General features: G+C 40.9%; 2 long non-coding RNA genes across 4 annotated transcripts; both read left to right on the forward strand.

Annotated features, from left to right (window-relative positions):
- Positions 1-4,679: 4,679 nt before the first annotated feature.
- LOC111258030 lies at positions 4,680-6,557 on the forward strand. 2 transcript variants are annotated; one of them, XR_002678659.1, is made up of 3 exons: positions 4,680-5,081; positions 5,716-5,775; positions 6,405-6,557. It is a non-coding gene; the product is annotated as an uncharacterized LOC111258030 (long non-coding RNA). The 2 variants fall into 2 exon arrangements; XR_002678658.1 differs by having other exon boundaries at positions 6,410-6,557.
- A 10-nt stretch (positions 6,558-6,567) lies between these two features.
- LOC111258029 lies at positions 6,568-10,633 on the forward strand. 2 transcript variants are annotated; one of them, XR_002678657.1, is made up of 13 exons: positions 6,568-6,782; positions 7,118-7,506; positions 7,606-7,792; positions 7,902-8,054; positions 8,147-8,489; positions 8,574-8,693; positions 8,784-8,920; positions 9,144-9,225; positions 9,404-9,573; positions 9,678-9,886; positions 9,960-10,140; positions 10,222-10,331; positions 10,439-10,633. It is a non-coding gene; the product is annotated as an uncharacterized LOC111258029 (long non-coding RNA). The 2 variants fall into 2 exon arrangements; XR_002678656.1 differs by having other exon boundaries at positions 7,118-7,792.
- Positions 10,634-10,687: the final 54 nt, after the last annotated feature.

Raw genomic sequence — 10,687 nt, forward strand, 5'->3', positions numbered from 1 at the left:
ACAAGATAACAGTAAATTCCATGTGTTTAAAAAAAAGCACCCAAAAGGGAACCTGATCCACATAGATGGACAATCAAGATTAAATTCTCAAGTATTGATTATGTAGTTTTTCATATAACAGAACGAGTCATTATAAGATTATAGCAGAACCTACAGCTTATATCGTTAATCGGATATGCTGAAGGAACAAGACCTTGTGGAAGGAAACTTCAGACATTTCTAGACTGCATCTATTGGAAGTTAACCGAAGATGGAGCATACACGACAAGAGCAGCATATCGAGCACAATTCCTAGGGTCTCTACAAACTACCTTTCACACTCTAGTTTGGAAAGCGTGGGCGCCGTCAAAGTGCAAGTTATTCAGCTGGCTAGGCCTTCAAAATAGAATCTGGACCTCGGACAGGCTTGAAGCCCGTGGATGGGAGAACAATGGACATTGTCCATTATGCCGCAGAATGCAGGAAACGGGCATCCATCTCTCTAAAGATTGCAGGTTCACCAAAAGTATCTGGGAAGGACTAGCACAGTGGCTCGGTAACATTTTCTTACAGCCAGGCAATTGGGCACCTAGCAACTCGGTGTTGCAATGGTGGACACGACTGTGCACTGCACCAAGCACCACAAGAAAGGGCTTGCACACCTTTATCATCTTAACTGGCTGGGAGATTTGGGGAGAGAGAAATGTAAGAGTTTTTGAACAAATAGAATCAACAAATGCAATGATCGTTTAGAAAATCAAGGATGATGCTTCACTTTGGGTAACGGCAGGAGCAAAACATCTAGGTTCTCTTATTTAATGTTCTTGAGCTTCTGTTTCCTTTGACATTGTACCACGGCATGTACATAACCTTTTACGCCTGTCAAGGCTTTCCCTCTTTTCAATATAACAGCTGCCGATTTGTTTTAAAAAAAAGTAGTACCAATGTGCCATGCTACCAATTCTTGAAGAAAAGATAATGCACATGATACTAACAACAAACTCCAAAAGAATTGATCACATTGAAACAGGATAAACCTATATATTGTGCAGAGAAGAATCTGGAATCTAAATCCAAACTCTCTTTATGCATGAAGAGAAAAAAAAAAGAAACTCCTGCTGAAAAGGAAACCCAAAAGAAAATGTCAAGATATTATTCACTTCATTCTCTCAATTATTACATGATATATCAATGCTTTGTGTTGAATTTTACAATGTGCTTAATTGTAGCATGCCTTATTCGACGACTTATTTTCAATTTTTTCGTAACTATTTGCATAATTTGTTTTAGAAGTTGTAGCATGCTACCCATTGAGTAGTTCACATATTCTCACAATCAGGATGAGGAAGACAAACTACAGCTATCGTAGAAATTCTGATCACAACCATTAACTAACTTCAAATGTTAAGAAGGGATCATGATTCTGCATGTAGGTAAAAGTGTAACTACATTTGCGTTGTTACATGTTCTTACCAAATATTTTTCCATTTCAAGGCAATTGACAAGGAACGCAGATATGCATAAGATATCAAAGAGTGCGCATACACAGGAACTGGATAAACGAGACTACTACATGCTATGCTACTAGCGAAGTAGCAACCACCTCATGAAAAATTACTAAATTTGCAAGCAACATGACTCAGACATGGTGCAACACTTAACGATATCTTCTGTTAGTGAGGGATGTCAACACTGAACTGAAAGAAGGCTTATTACTCGGTGCTTTCCAATACAATCACAATTATGGAAATTGTCAGAAGAAGAAAAAAGTAATCCTTGGACTTGTCTGGTTTGGTGCCTAGCTGCAGTGCTAAATCCTTGGCAGATTGGTGAAGAAGGTCATGGAAGGAAGTTCATAAACAGTATCGAAAGGGCTTTAATTCCCTTGTCATTCTGGGATCATGGACCCTTTGGAAACATCGCAATACTTGTGTCTTTGATGGTTCTGCTCCAAATCTACATGGAGCTTTTTAGGCCTTCATAGATGAAGCACATTTGTAGCAGGTAGCTGGAGCCAAGGGGCTTGCTTCCCTGCACCTAGAAAGGGTGGTGATCTAGAGTTTAAAACAGGGGTTTAGTCCGGTCAGGTCCATGTGTGCGTTTTTTTATACGAAATAGTAGTGCCAATGGTTTACATCACTCATTTTGGTCCAAGGTGGTGATGTCCTATAATTTGGACATTTATTCTCTCTTAATCAAAGATATGCAGCTCTCCTGCATGTTCTAGAAAAAAAAAATATATGACATAACAATAGTTTATCGTATGGATACAAGATCAATTGAATTAGTAGCATCTAAAACCAACTGATAACAAAGCCTGAAATGCAAACAGCAACCAATTGCTCATAGCAGCAATGTTGAAGGCTTAAAGCTACTTTCCCTCACTGCCCCGGAGAATGGTTTGGTCCAGGTAGACATGCACCAAATTTATTAGGCTACAGGCAATTATCCATATTGTAGCATAGGGTCAAATACTGGGTCAAAACTCAAAAGTGCACAAACTTTTCTTAAGAGAGAGGGATAGTATTTCTAAGTTTCTATTTATATATGTTTTTATAAATTGGTTTAAAACCAGAATAACCTATTTAATGATCTCACTTATGAGTGCATGATGTCTAATTTTAACTATCAGGGAAATAGAACTCAGAAGTAAGATCGAGCATCTCAGCAGATTGCTCAAATCCCACTATCAAAATACTTTCTCTCCTTATCCAATAGTTACTTTTGCATTTTTTTATCACTCATGCAGACTAAAAAAACCAATCTCCTATACCAACCTAGCAAGTGGGGCCCACACGTCAGAGTTTATTTTTCTTTTTTTCTCCCCGGTCCCTCTCTTATCCGCTCGGCTCCCCACCGGCCCTTCTCTCCTCCCCTCTCAATCGCTGCTGCCCGCTTCTTCCCCACGTAGGCTGCGCTCTCTCCCGACGGTGGTGCCAGCCCGGCGTCCCCAGCATCGGCCATGCCCGCCCGCCCGGCCACCCCCTTCTCCCGCGCACCAATCATGCACCTTCTGCCAGCAGCGACGTCCGCCGCTTTTACCTCCCCGTGCAAGGCGTAACCCCTCCCAGCAGCGGCGTCCTCCCGCTCCTCTCCTCCACAGGCCACGCCTCCACCTGGTGGCGGCGCCCACCCGCTCTTCCGCCGTCAGCTGCCCGTCCGTTTTAAGCAACTCTCTCATCTGGGTGGGCTCGCGTGTGCAAAGATGGCCGGCATTGCTCGACATGGTGGCATCAATGGTGGAGCAACGGTGTCGGGTGGCGCGGACATGTCCGCACGCCAAAATCAACAACTGATAGGGGAGAGCGCTGCAGCGGGTTGCTTCTCCCCTACATCAAGGGGAGAGGAGCTAAGTTTTTGGCAATTGCCAATAAGATTTTGGTATTGGGAACAGATTGGTAGTGTGCTGGAGCTCTCTCTCATCTCCCAAACCTCTCAAATGGCAGTTTTTTGGTATTGGAGGTGGATTTGAGCAATCTACTGGAGATGCTCTAAGAACACTGAAACTACTTAACATGACACAAATGTTAACAGGGAAACAGAACTCTGCAAAACAATTTGGTGTGATGTCTAGAAAAGGCATGAGTGGGATGTGCATTAGTTCACATCAAAATGCAATAATGCAACAGAACATTCTGCATTGGTGTTGAGAAATAGCGAGTTGATCAAGCTCAGAAGAAAAACCTGTCCTTTATCAAAGATCATTCTCTTAATCAGAATTCATCACATTCTTTACACCATGTACTAAATAGTTTAATAATTTAATAGTGCAATGCAATATCTTGGACCATGTCAGGTTTAAACATTATGCTCATAAGAGTCATTCCATACTGCAAGTAGAAATTCTTGGTGAACCCTTATGTAATCTGTCTGTTGCGATTTGAATGTACCAAAAGCGATGCAATTTGACTGTCGACATGGTGAAACACTTAATGATTTTTCTCAGTTGGGGCTTGATTTTTCAAAAATGTGATCCAGCATTCCAGCTTGCCTTCAGGTCAATCCAAACAAGGTGGAATAGTGCATTATTAGCAGTGTTGACATGTCAACACTAAAACTGACAGAAGGCCTATTACTGGGTATTTTCTGATACAACCACAACGGAGATTTTCAGAATAAAAAGTAATCTATGTCATATCAGCTTATTTTTCCTAAGGTTAAAATATCAATTGAATCACTACCATCCAAAACCAACTGATAACAAAGCCTGAAAGACTAACATGAACCAATTGCTTATATCAACAGCAATGTTATATCTATTTCCTCCCACCACATGGGAAAATAGTTTGGTCTAGCTAGACCTGTTCCAAATGAATTAGACAACCATATTCATATTGGAATAAGAGAAGGATGTTATGGAGGGTAAAAAGCTGGGTCAAAAGTGCACAGTCTATTCTAAACTGCAGTCTTTTATAAAGAGATAGGGACAGTTCTACCAAATTTATTTCGATATATACACACACATATAGAGAGAGGTGTTTATCTAAAGCCGGCCACAAAATAACTAATTCTGTGACTAGACCCAATTCTCCATCCGGTCCGATCAAACCCGAGCCCGTATAACCCGCGCGCTCATCCCCAAACGGCTCCGCAGCTAGCCTTGCGCTTGCGCGGCTCGACTCAGCGGCTCTCAGCCCAAGTGATAGGGCAGCCACTGATTAATTACATAGAAAACGATCCCCAAATTTCTCCCATTTCCCATCACACATGCACGCAGAAAATATTGCCGCCATGATTCATTCGCCGAGCAGGAAGCGGGATGCGCAATCCTCCGGAGGTGCCGCCGCTCTGGCATCGTTGGAAGAGATCCCCCGATTGCTGCAGCTTAATCAATCGCTCCTCGATGTTATGGCACAAAAACCTGCTTCCGCCCCCCACCGTGACTCTCCACAAGAACATAGCATCGCTGCTGCTGGAGGCGCCTAAATCCTCCACCGGCGATGACGCTGGGCTGTTCCAATCGTGTCCCCGTAGTTTAATTAGCCCCCCCTCGACGGCCTGTGCCATTGGTGCTGGGATTGCCATGTGCGTGCTTGCTGGAAGTTCTTGGTGTTTGGGTGACCCGCCCATCCTAATCCAAGCCAGCGGAGACACACTCTGAGGTAAGCATAACGCAATTCTCCCTCCCTCATTCCATTAGTACTGATGCTCCATGGTTCTAATTGGATAATTGCGTCAATATACAATTTGTTTTCATATACGATTTGTTTGATTCCATCTTTTGATTAGATGTACATGTTTAGTATATCAATTACCCTGCAGCATATATTTTAGGTACGTAATATATTTTTGAATGACTCATCAATCTTACAGTAAATTAATCGTTCTTGTAGTAAATTACCAGGCTGCATAGTACTTAATTCTCTTGCATTTTTTTACTGGTGCCTCAATCTTATAGTAAATTTTCCCTGCGCAGTGGTAAATTTACTATAAGAATTTACTACTTTTTAAATTCTGTGGATTTACTACTTCAATGACTAAAAAATCATGTTGTAAGTTAACCATATAGTTTACTATTTTTAAAAACTTAAACTAATTTACTAGGTTATAGTCTGAAAGTTCTGTCAATGGTTGTTTGTGTTACTGTAGCTTTGAATGGTAAACTAGGTTGTAAATTAACTGTACAATTTACCACTTTTTAAATTACGTGGATTTACTGCTTCAACGGATTACTATATTTTTTTCACAGAATAGATAATGTGGTAAGTTAACCATATATTTTACTATTTCTTGCAGGAGTTCTTCAGTTTTGGGTGACCGGCTCATCCTAATCCAAGCCAGCGTAGAGACCCTGAGGTAAGCATCATGTAATTCTGCCTCCCTCATTCACTCTACTGATTGTACCCATTGGTATGAGATTAGTGCGTCACTGCACATTCCTGATTTTGAAGTTTTTTTTATTTGTCTGATTAGCCGGGTTGCATTGCGAATTTCCAATGCAGCCCTATCTTCGAATCACAATATCATGGAAGTCTCTGTATTTTTAGGTTTACTACTCCAGTTACCATGATGCATAGATAGTAGGTATAAATATATTTTTGAATGATTTGATGGTTCCTTATAGTAAATTACCATGCTGCATAACATAATTCTTGTAAACTTACTAAGCCTCTCATTGGTAATTCTTGTAAACTTTATGCCTCTCATTGTCCCTGCACAGTGAGAAATCATTTGTTTAATTTACTATTTTTCTGACTTATGTGTATTTCCTATTTCAACCAGTTACTACAAATTTGACTGATACATCATGTGGTAAATTTACCTTGACTTCACCTGGCTATAGTCTGAAAGTTACGTCAAATTGCTATTTATGTTACTGTACTTTTGACACATAAGTTATGTTATGTGTTTATGCCTGCAAGCTTATTTCCTTCAAATTTACCTGTGTTCACAAAAGAAAACACAATACACTATTTTTTTATTAGGGCAGATGAAGCAAATTCAGGGGAGATTAACAGCATCGGGTTCCGCACCACACAAGATGAATGGACCTTCGATGTTAGCGCGGTCACTCGGGCAGCAGCTTCACAACCAGCTGCAGGAGCCGATGCACAGACACATCCATCAGCACCCCCCCCCCCCCCCCAACCACCTGGTACCTGTGGTGCTAATTAGATGAAGAACAATAGCAAACCACCATCCAAGATTGTTCAGCGATCTCATGCCGAATCAAGCTGTGCCAGGGATCTTCTTCATAATGATGATAATGATGATGATGCTGCCTTCATGGAACCCCGTGAAGGCAACCAGTTGCCAAGAAACAGTGCATCAATGCAAGTGTAGCAGCCAATGCAACTGGCAAGGTACTAGTAATTCATTTTTCCTTTTAGCTGCATAGGTGAATTTACCATTATGTGGTACATTTACGACACACTAGTAATTCATTTACTGCAATAGTAATTCATTTTTCCTATTAGGTGCATAGGTGAATTTTCCTTTATGTGGTAAATTTACGAAGATCAAACTTCATTGACTCTGCACAGTGGTTAAAAAATCGTGAAATTTACTGCACCTTGAATTATGTCGATTTCACCAGGTTCTATCGTTGTGCTTGATTTACCAAATTGCACGAAACAAAAGTTTTCAATCCTGTTGCTCTATATAGTATTTGACCCTTTTTCCTAAATTCATCTTGCAGCCTTCCAAGAATCCAGAGTATGCTCATGCACTCATAGTTCGGTGTGCCCCATCAACATTCAACTCGTTTGTCGAACATCTAACGAACATCTAACCTTACTGCAACGCAGGAGAATCATAGATATGGGTTTTGGTGGCCTCCTGTGTCTTTCAGCAGAGAGGCTAGAGAGCAGGGAACTATTAAAGTTCTTGTTCGACAGGCTAGACCCCAAAACTATGGTAATCAATGTTAACAACAAGGCAATCCATGTCATCCCATTTGCTGTCAAACAAGTGCTTGACTTACCGGACAGAGGTGAAATTCTAAGTTTGCATACACACACGCAAGCATCCAAGGCGTTGTCTGCTTTCAAGTCATTAGTGGGTCTAGAAGAATCCCAGGACCTCCATGTTAGTCATCTCCAAAAGATAGTTAAGGATGATCATGAGCTGGGGACTGCCCCCATTGATGATGACATGGCTATAATTTTTCTTTATCATTACTTGCAGCAAACTGTTTTTCCCAAGCACTGATAATAACATGAGATGCAAGGATGTTTACCTTACTAGGGACCTATCTCGCTTGCCGGGTTTTAACTGGTGCAAGGCAGTTGTGAATGACCTACGAGATGCTCCAGTCACTTGGGAGGTTGACAAAGCGAATAAATCACTCTCAGGATGTTCAATATTACTGATTGTGAGTATACATTTCTTTCGTCTATATACATGAAGTGACTTGAGTAAAATACTTACTAAAAATTGTTGGTGCACACCCATTTACCTATGCTGTTGAATATTTTTTGCAGATACTGTATTTGGACAACCTACAATGCAAAGATCGGATTGTGCACACCAACACTCCTCGCGCAAAGTATTTTGATCAAAATGTGATAAAAAAGTTAATTAGTGCCGATAGGACCAAAGACCAACAAGGGAAGTCTACATTTGGGCTGTTACCGGTATTGAAGTCTGGTCCTTGTTATTACGTAAATTATTCTCTAGCATTTCCAACATGTACTAATGCTTTCCCTATTTCATTTGGTCTGTGCAGCTTAGGAACAACATCAATACTTGCTACTATATGCCTCAGCACCTATCTTCAAATGTCCCACCATCCATTGAACCGTTGGCAACACATTTTCCCAACATGCAAGCAGAATTGCATGAATTAGTTGATCAGATTGGTAGCAGATCCAGGAAGATGCGAGCAATGCTAGCATTGGAAAATTTTGATGCCGAAGCTAAGAAAGCATTGAGCTATATGAACATTGGGCAACAGATGCTATAGGATGCGCATGAGGTAGTCATTCACACTCTTCGGACAATTTTGAATAACAAGGTGCATGGCAACAATATTGAAGAACATAATGATCAGCCCCACGCTTCTGATGCAGGTAGTGACACGAATACTGCTCCACAACAATGCCATTGATTTACTATTTTTTTAGTTTTCATACTCTATTACTTCATGTATGCAGATGAAGCCGATGACAATGACATGTATGATGGCCACAACAGTGCGCATAATATAGGATCTGAACATGCATCTAATGTGCCAAATATTCAATCTGAAACAATGGAGAGTGATATGTCTTCTGGTAGTTCCCACAACTGTTGTTTGTTGTCAGATCCAAAATATTAAACATGCATAGAATTTACGTTATCCCTCATATCTTCACTTTTTTCAGGTGCTCACACAAACCACGAACTTCACCAGGATGCACGTGTTGAATTGCAACAAAATAGGACTCAAGAACAAGTTTTACCAACATCCAACACATTGCACAATACTATTAATTATAATTATAGCTTCACCTATCCCAATGTAATTCACTAAACCTGACTACTTGATTACCACCCCAACCTTTATTTATCGTAACTCATCCCCATCCCCCTCGGGAGGATGCTGACCTTGAAAAGCAAATGGATGTCGAACTTTCACCCGTCTGCACTCAAGTTACACATGCTGCTTTCAGTAAAAATCACTACTATTTTTTTACTACCAGCTATGAGCTCTCTTACACACACATTTGATTATTCATATGCAGGTTCACACAGATGTGACGATTGATCATGTCGTGCCTCCTATTGCGGCTAAAGGAAACACCGCCACAGCCTCTCCAATCAGCAGTATGCATTCTTCATAATTCCTTTTTTCAATATCCAGGGTTACACAGATGTGACGATTGATCACATCGTGCCTACTGTTCCGGCTAAAGGAGACCCTGTCCCAGCCTCGCCAAATGGCAATATGCATTCTTCTTAATTCTTTTCACCATCATTTCACCTGCTACTTATTTTATATTAGTTGCAGGCACCCACAATATTGTTGGCGAAGCACCCCCACACCTGGATTCCCTAGTTCACCTCGCAGATGCATCTACTACCGGTACTATCCACCCGCAAGCTGCAACTGCTAACATGACTATACCAATAGCCAATGTTTATTCACATCCTGACAAACAAGTAACAGATAAGGTGGCATAACTTAAACCTATGTTTCAAGCATTGAACAACCATTTATTGTAAATTATTACCAAGCTACTCACTACACCATTTTTGCTCGCTGCAATCAAGTCCAGGAATCGAGACCACCACAGATGATGCACTTGGCCCTATTCTTTTACAGCCTTGCACACAAGTTGAGATCATCCATTGTCCAGACATTGCTTTGAGGCCACAGCGGCTTCCAAAAAAACAAGCCATGTATGTGTCCCATTTTAAAGGCGATCCACAAAGAGCAAAAGCTCCATAGATAAAAGAACATGTTGACTGCCATGAAATGCAAAAGGTACTGTCTACAACCTACTCTCGAAGATCCAATGCTGCATGCACACACTTAAGAGCCATTTTTTGCATACCAGTGATATTTTCATCCGCACCAGCTTTAGAGAATTCAGTGGATCAGAAATATCAGAGTCTTTCCTTGATGGCGAGATGCTTTCCACCCAATTTATGTCATACTTTGTTGCCTGCATGAGCTATGATGAATGCCACATGGCCGATGGTGGTGGGTACAAGATCTTCCTGTCTCAAGAGCTTGGGGTGAGTGCAAACCTATGCCATTCACTACACAATTCAAAAAAAAAATTATACCCTCTGATGTCATTCTATTACACATCCAAGAATGTGTCAATATAGAGGAAGATGAAGATTTCTCTCAGTGGGAATCACATCAGGCCCTAGCTGTTTTACAATGAGATATTGGAGATCTTGACCCAACTAAAGTGAAACTAGTAAGTAGTATCTACTCCGGACTACCTCATGAATTTACTAAAAAAAGGCTACCTCATGAATTGGAACTTCCAGTTTTCTCACTTACATTTCCTTCTGTCATGTCTAGTCCCTTTTGCCGGTTAGGAGGAGGAGCACTATAGCATATACTGCATCAACTTTATACACAACCGCATTGATGTACTTGATTCAAGTCCTGGGTGACCGAATTATTCGACAGCTTAATCTCTTGTTCCAGTTGGCAATATATTTTAAAATAAAGCAATTTACTAGATTCAAGCGTCCTATCATTGACGTATGTATGCATTCACGCGACAATGACTGAAATCTATGCCATCAAATTCATGGAGCTAAGGAA

Source organism: Setaria italica, chromosome VII (assembly GCF_000263155.2).
Source record: "Setaria italica strain Yugu1 chromosome VII, Setaria_italica_v2.0, whole genome shotgun sequence".
Lineage (NCBI taxonomy): Eukaryota > Viridiplantae > Streptophyta > Magnoliopsida > Poales > Poaceae > Setaria > Setaria italica.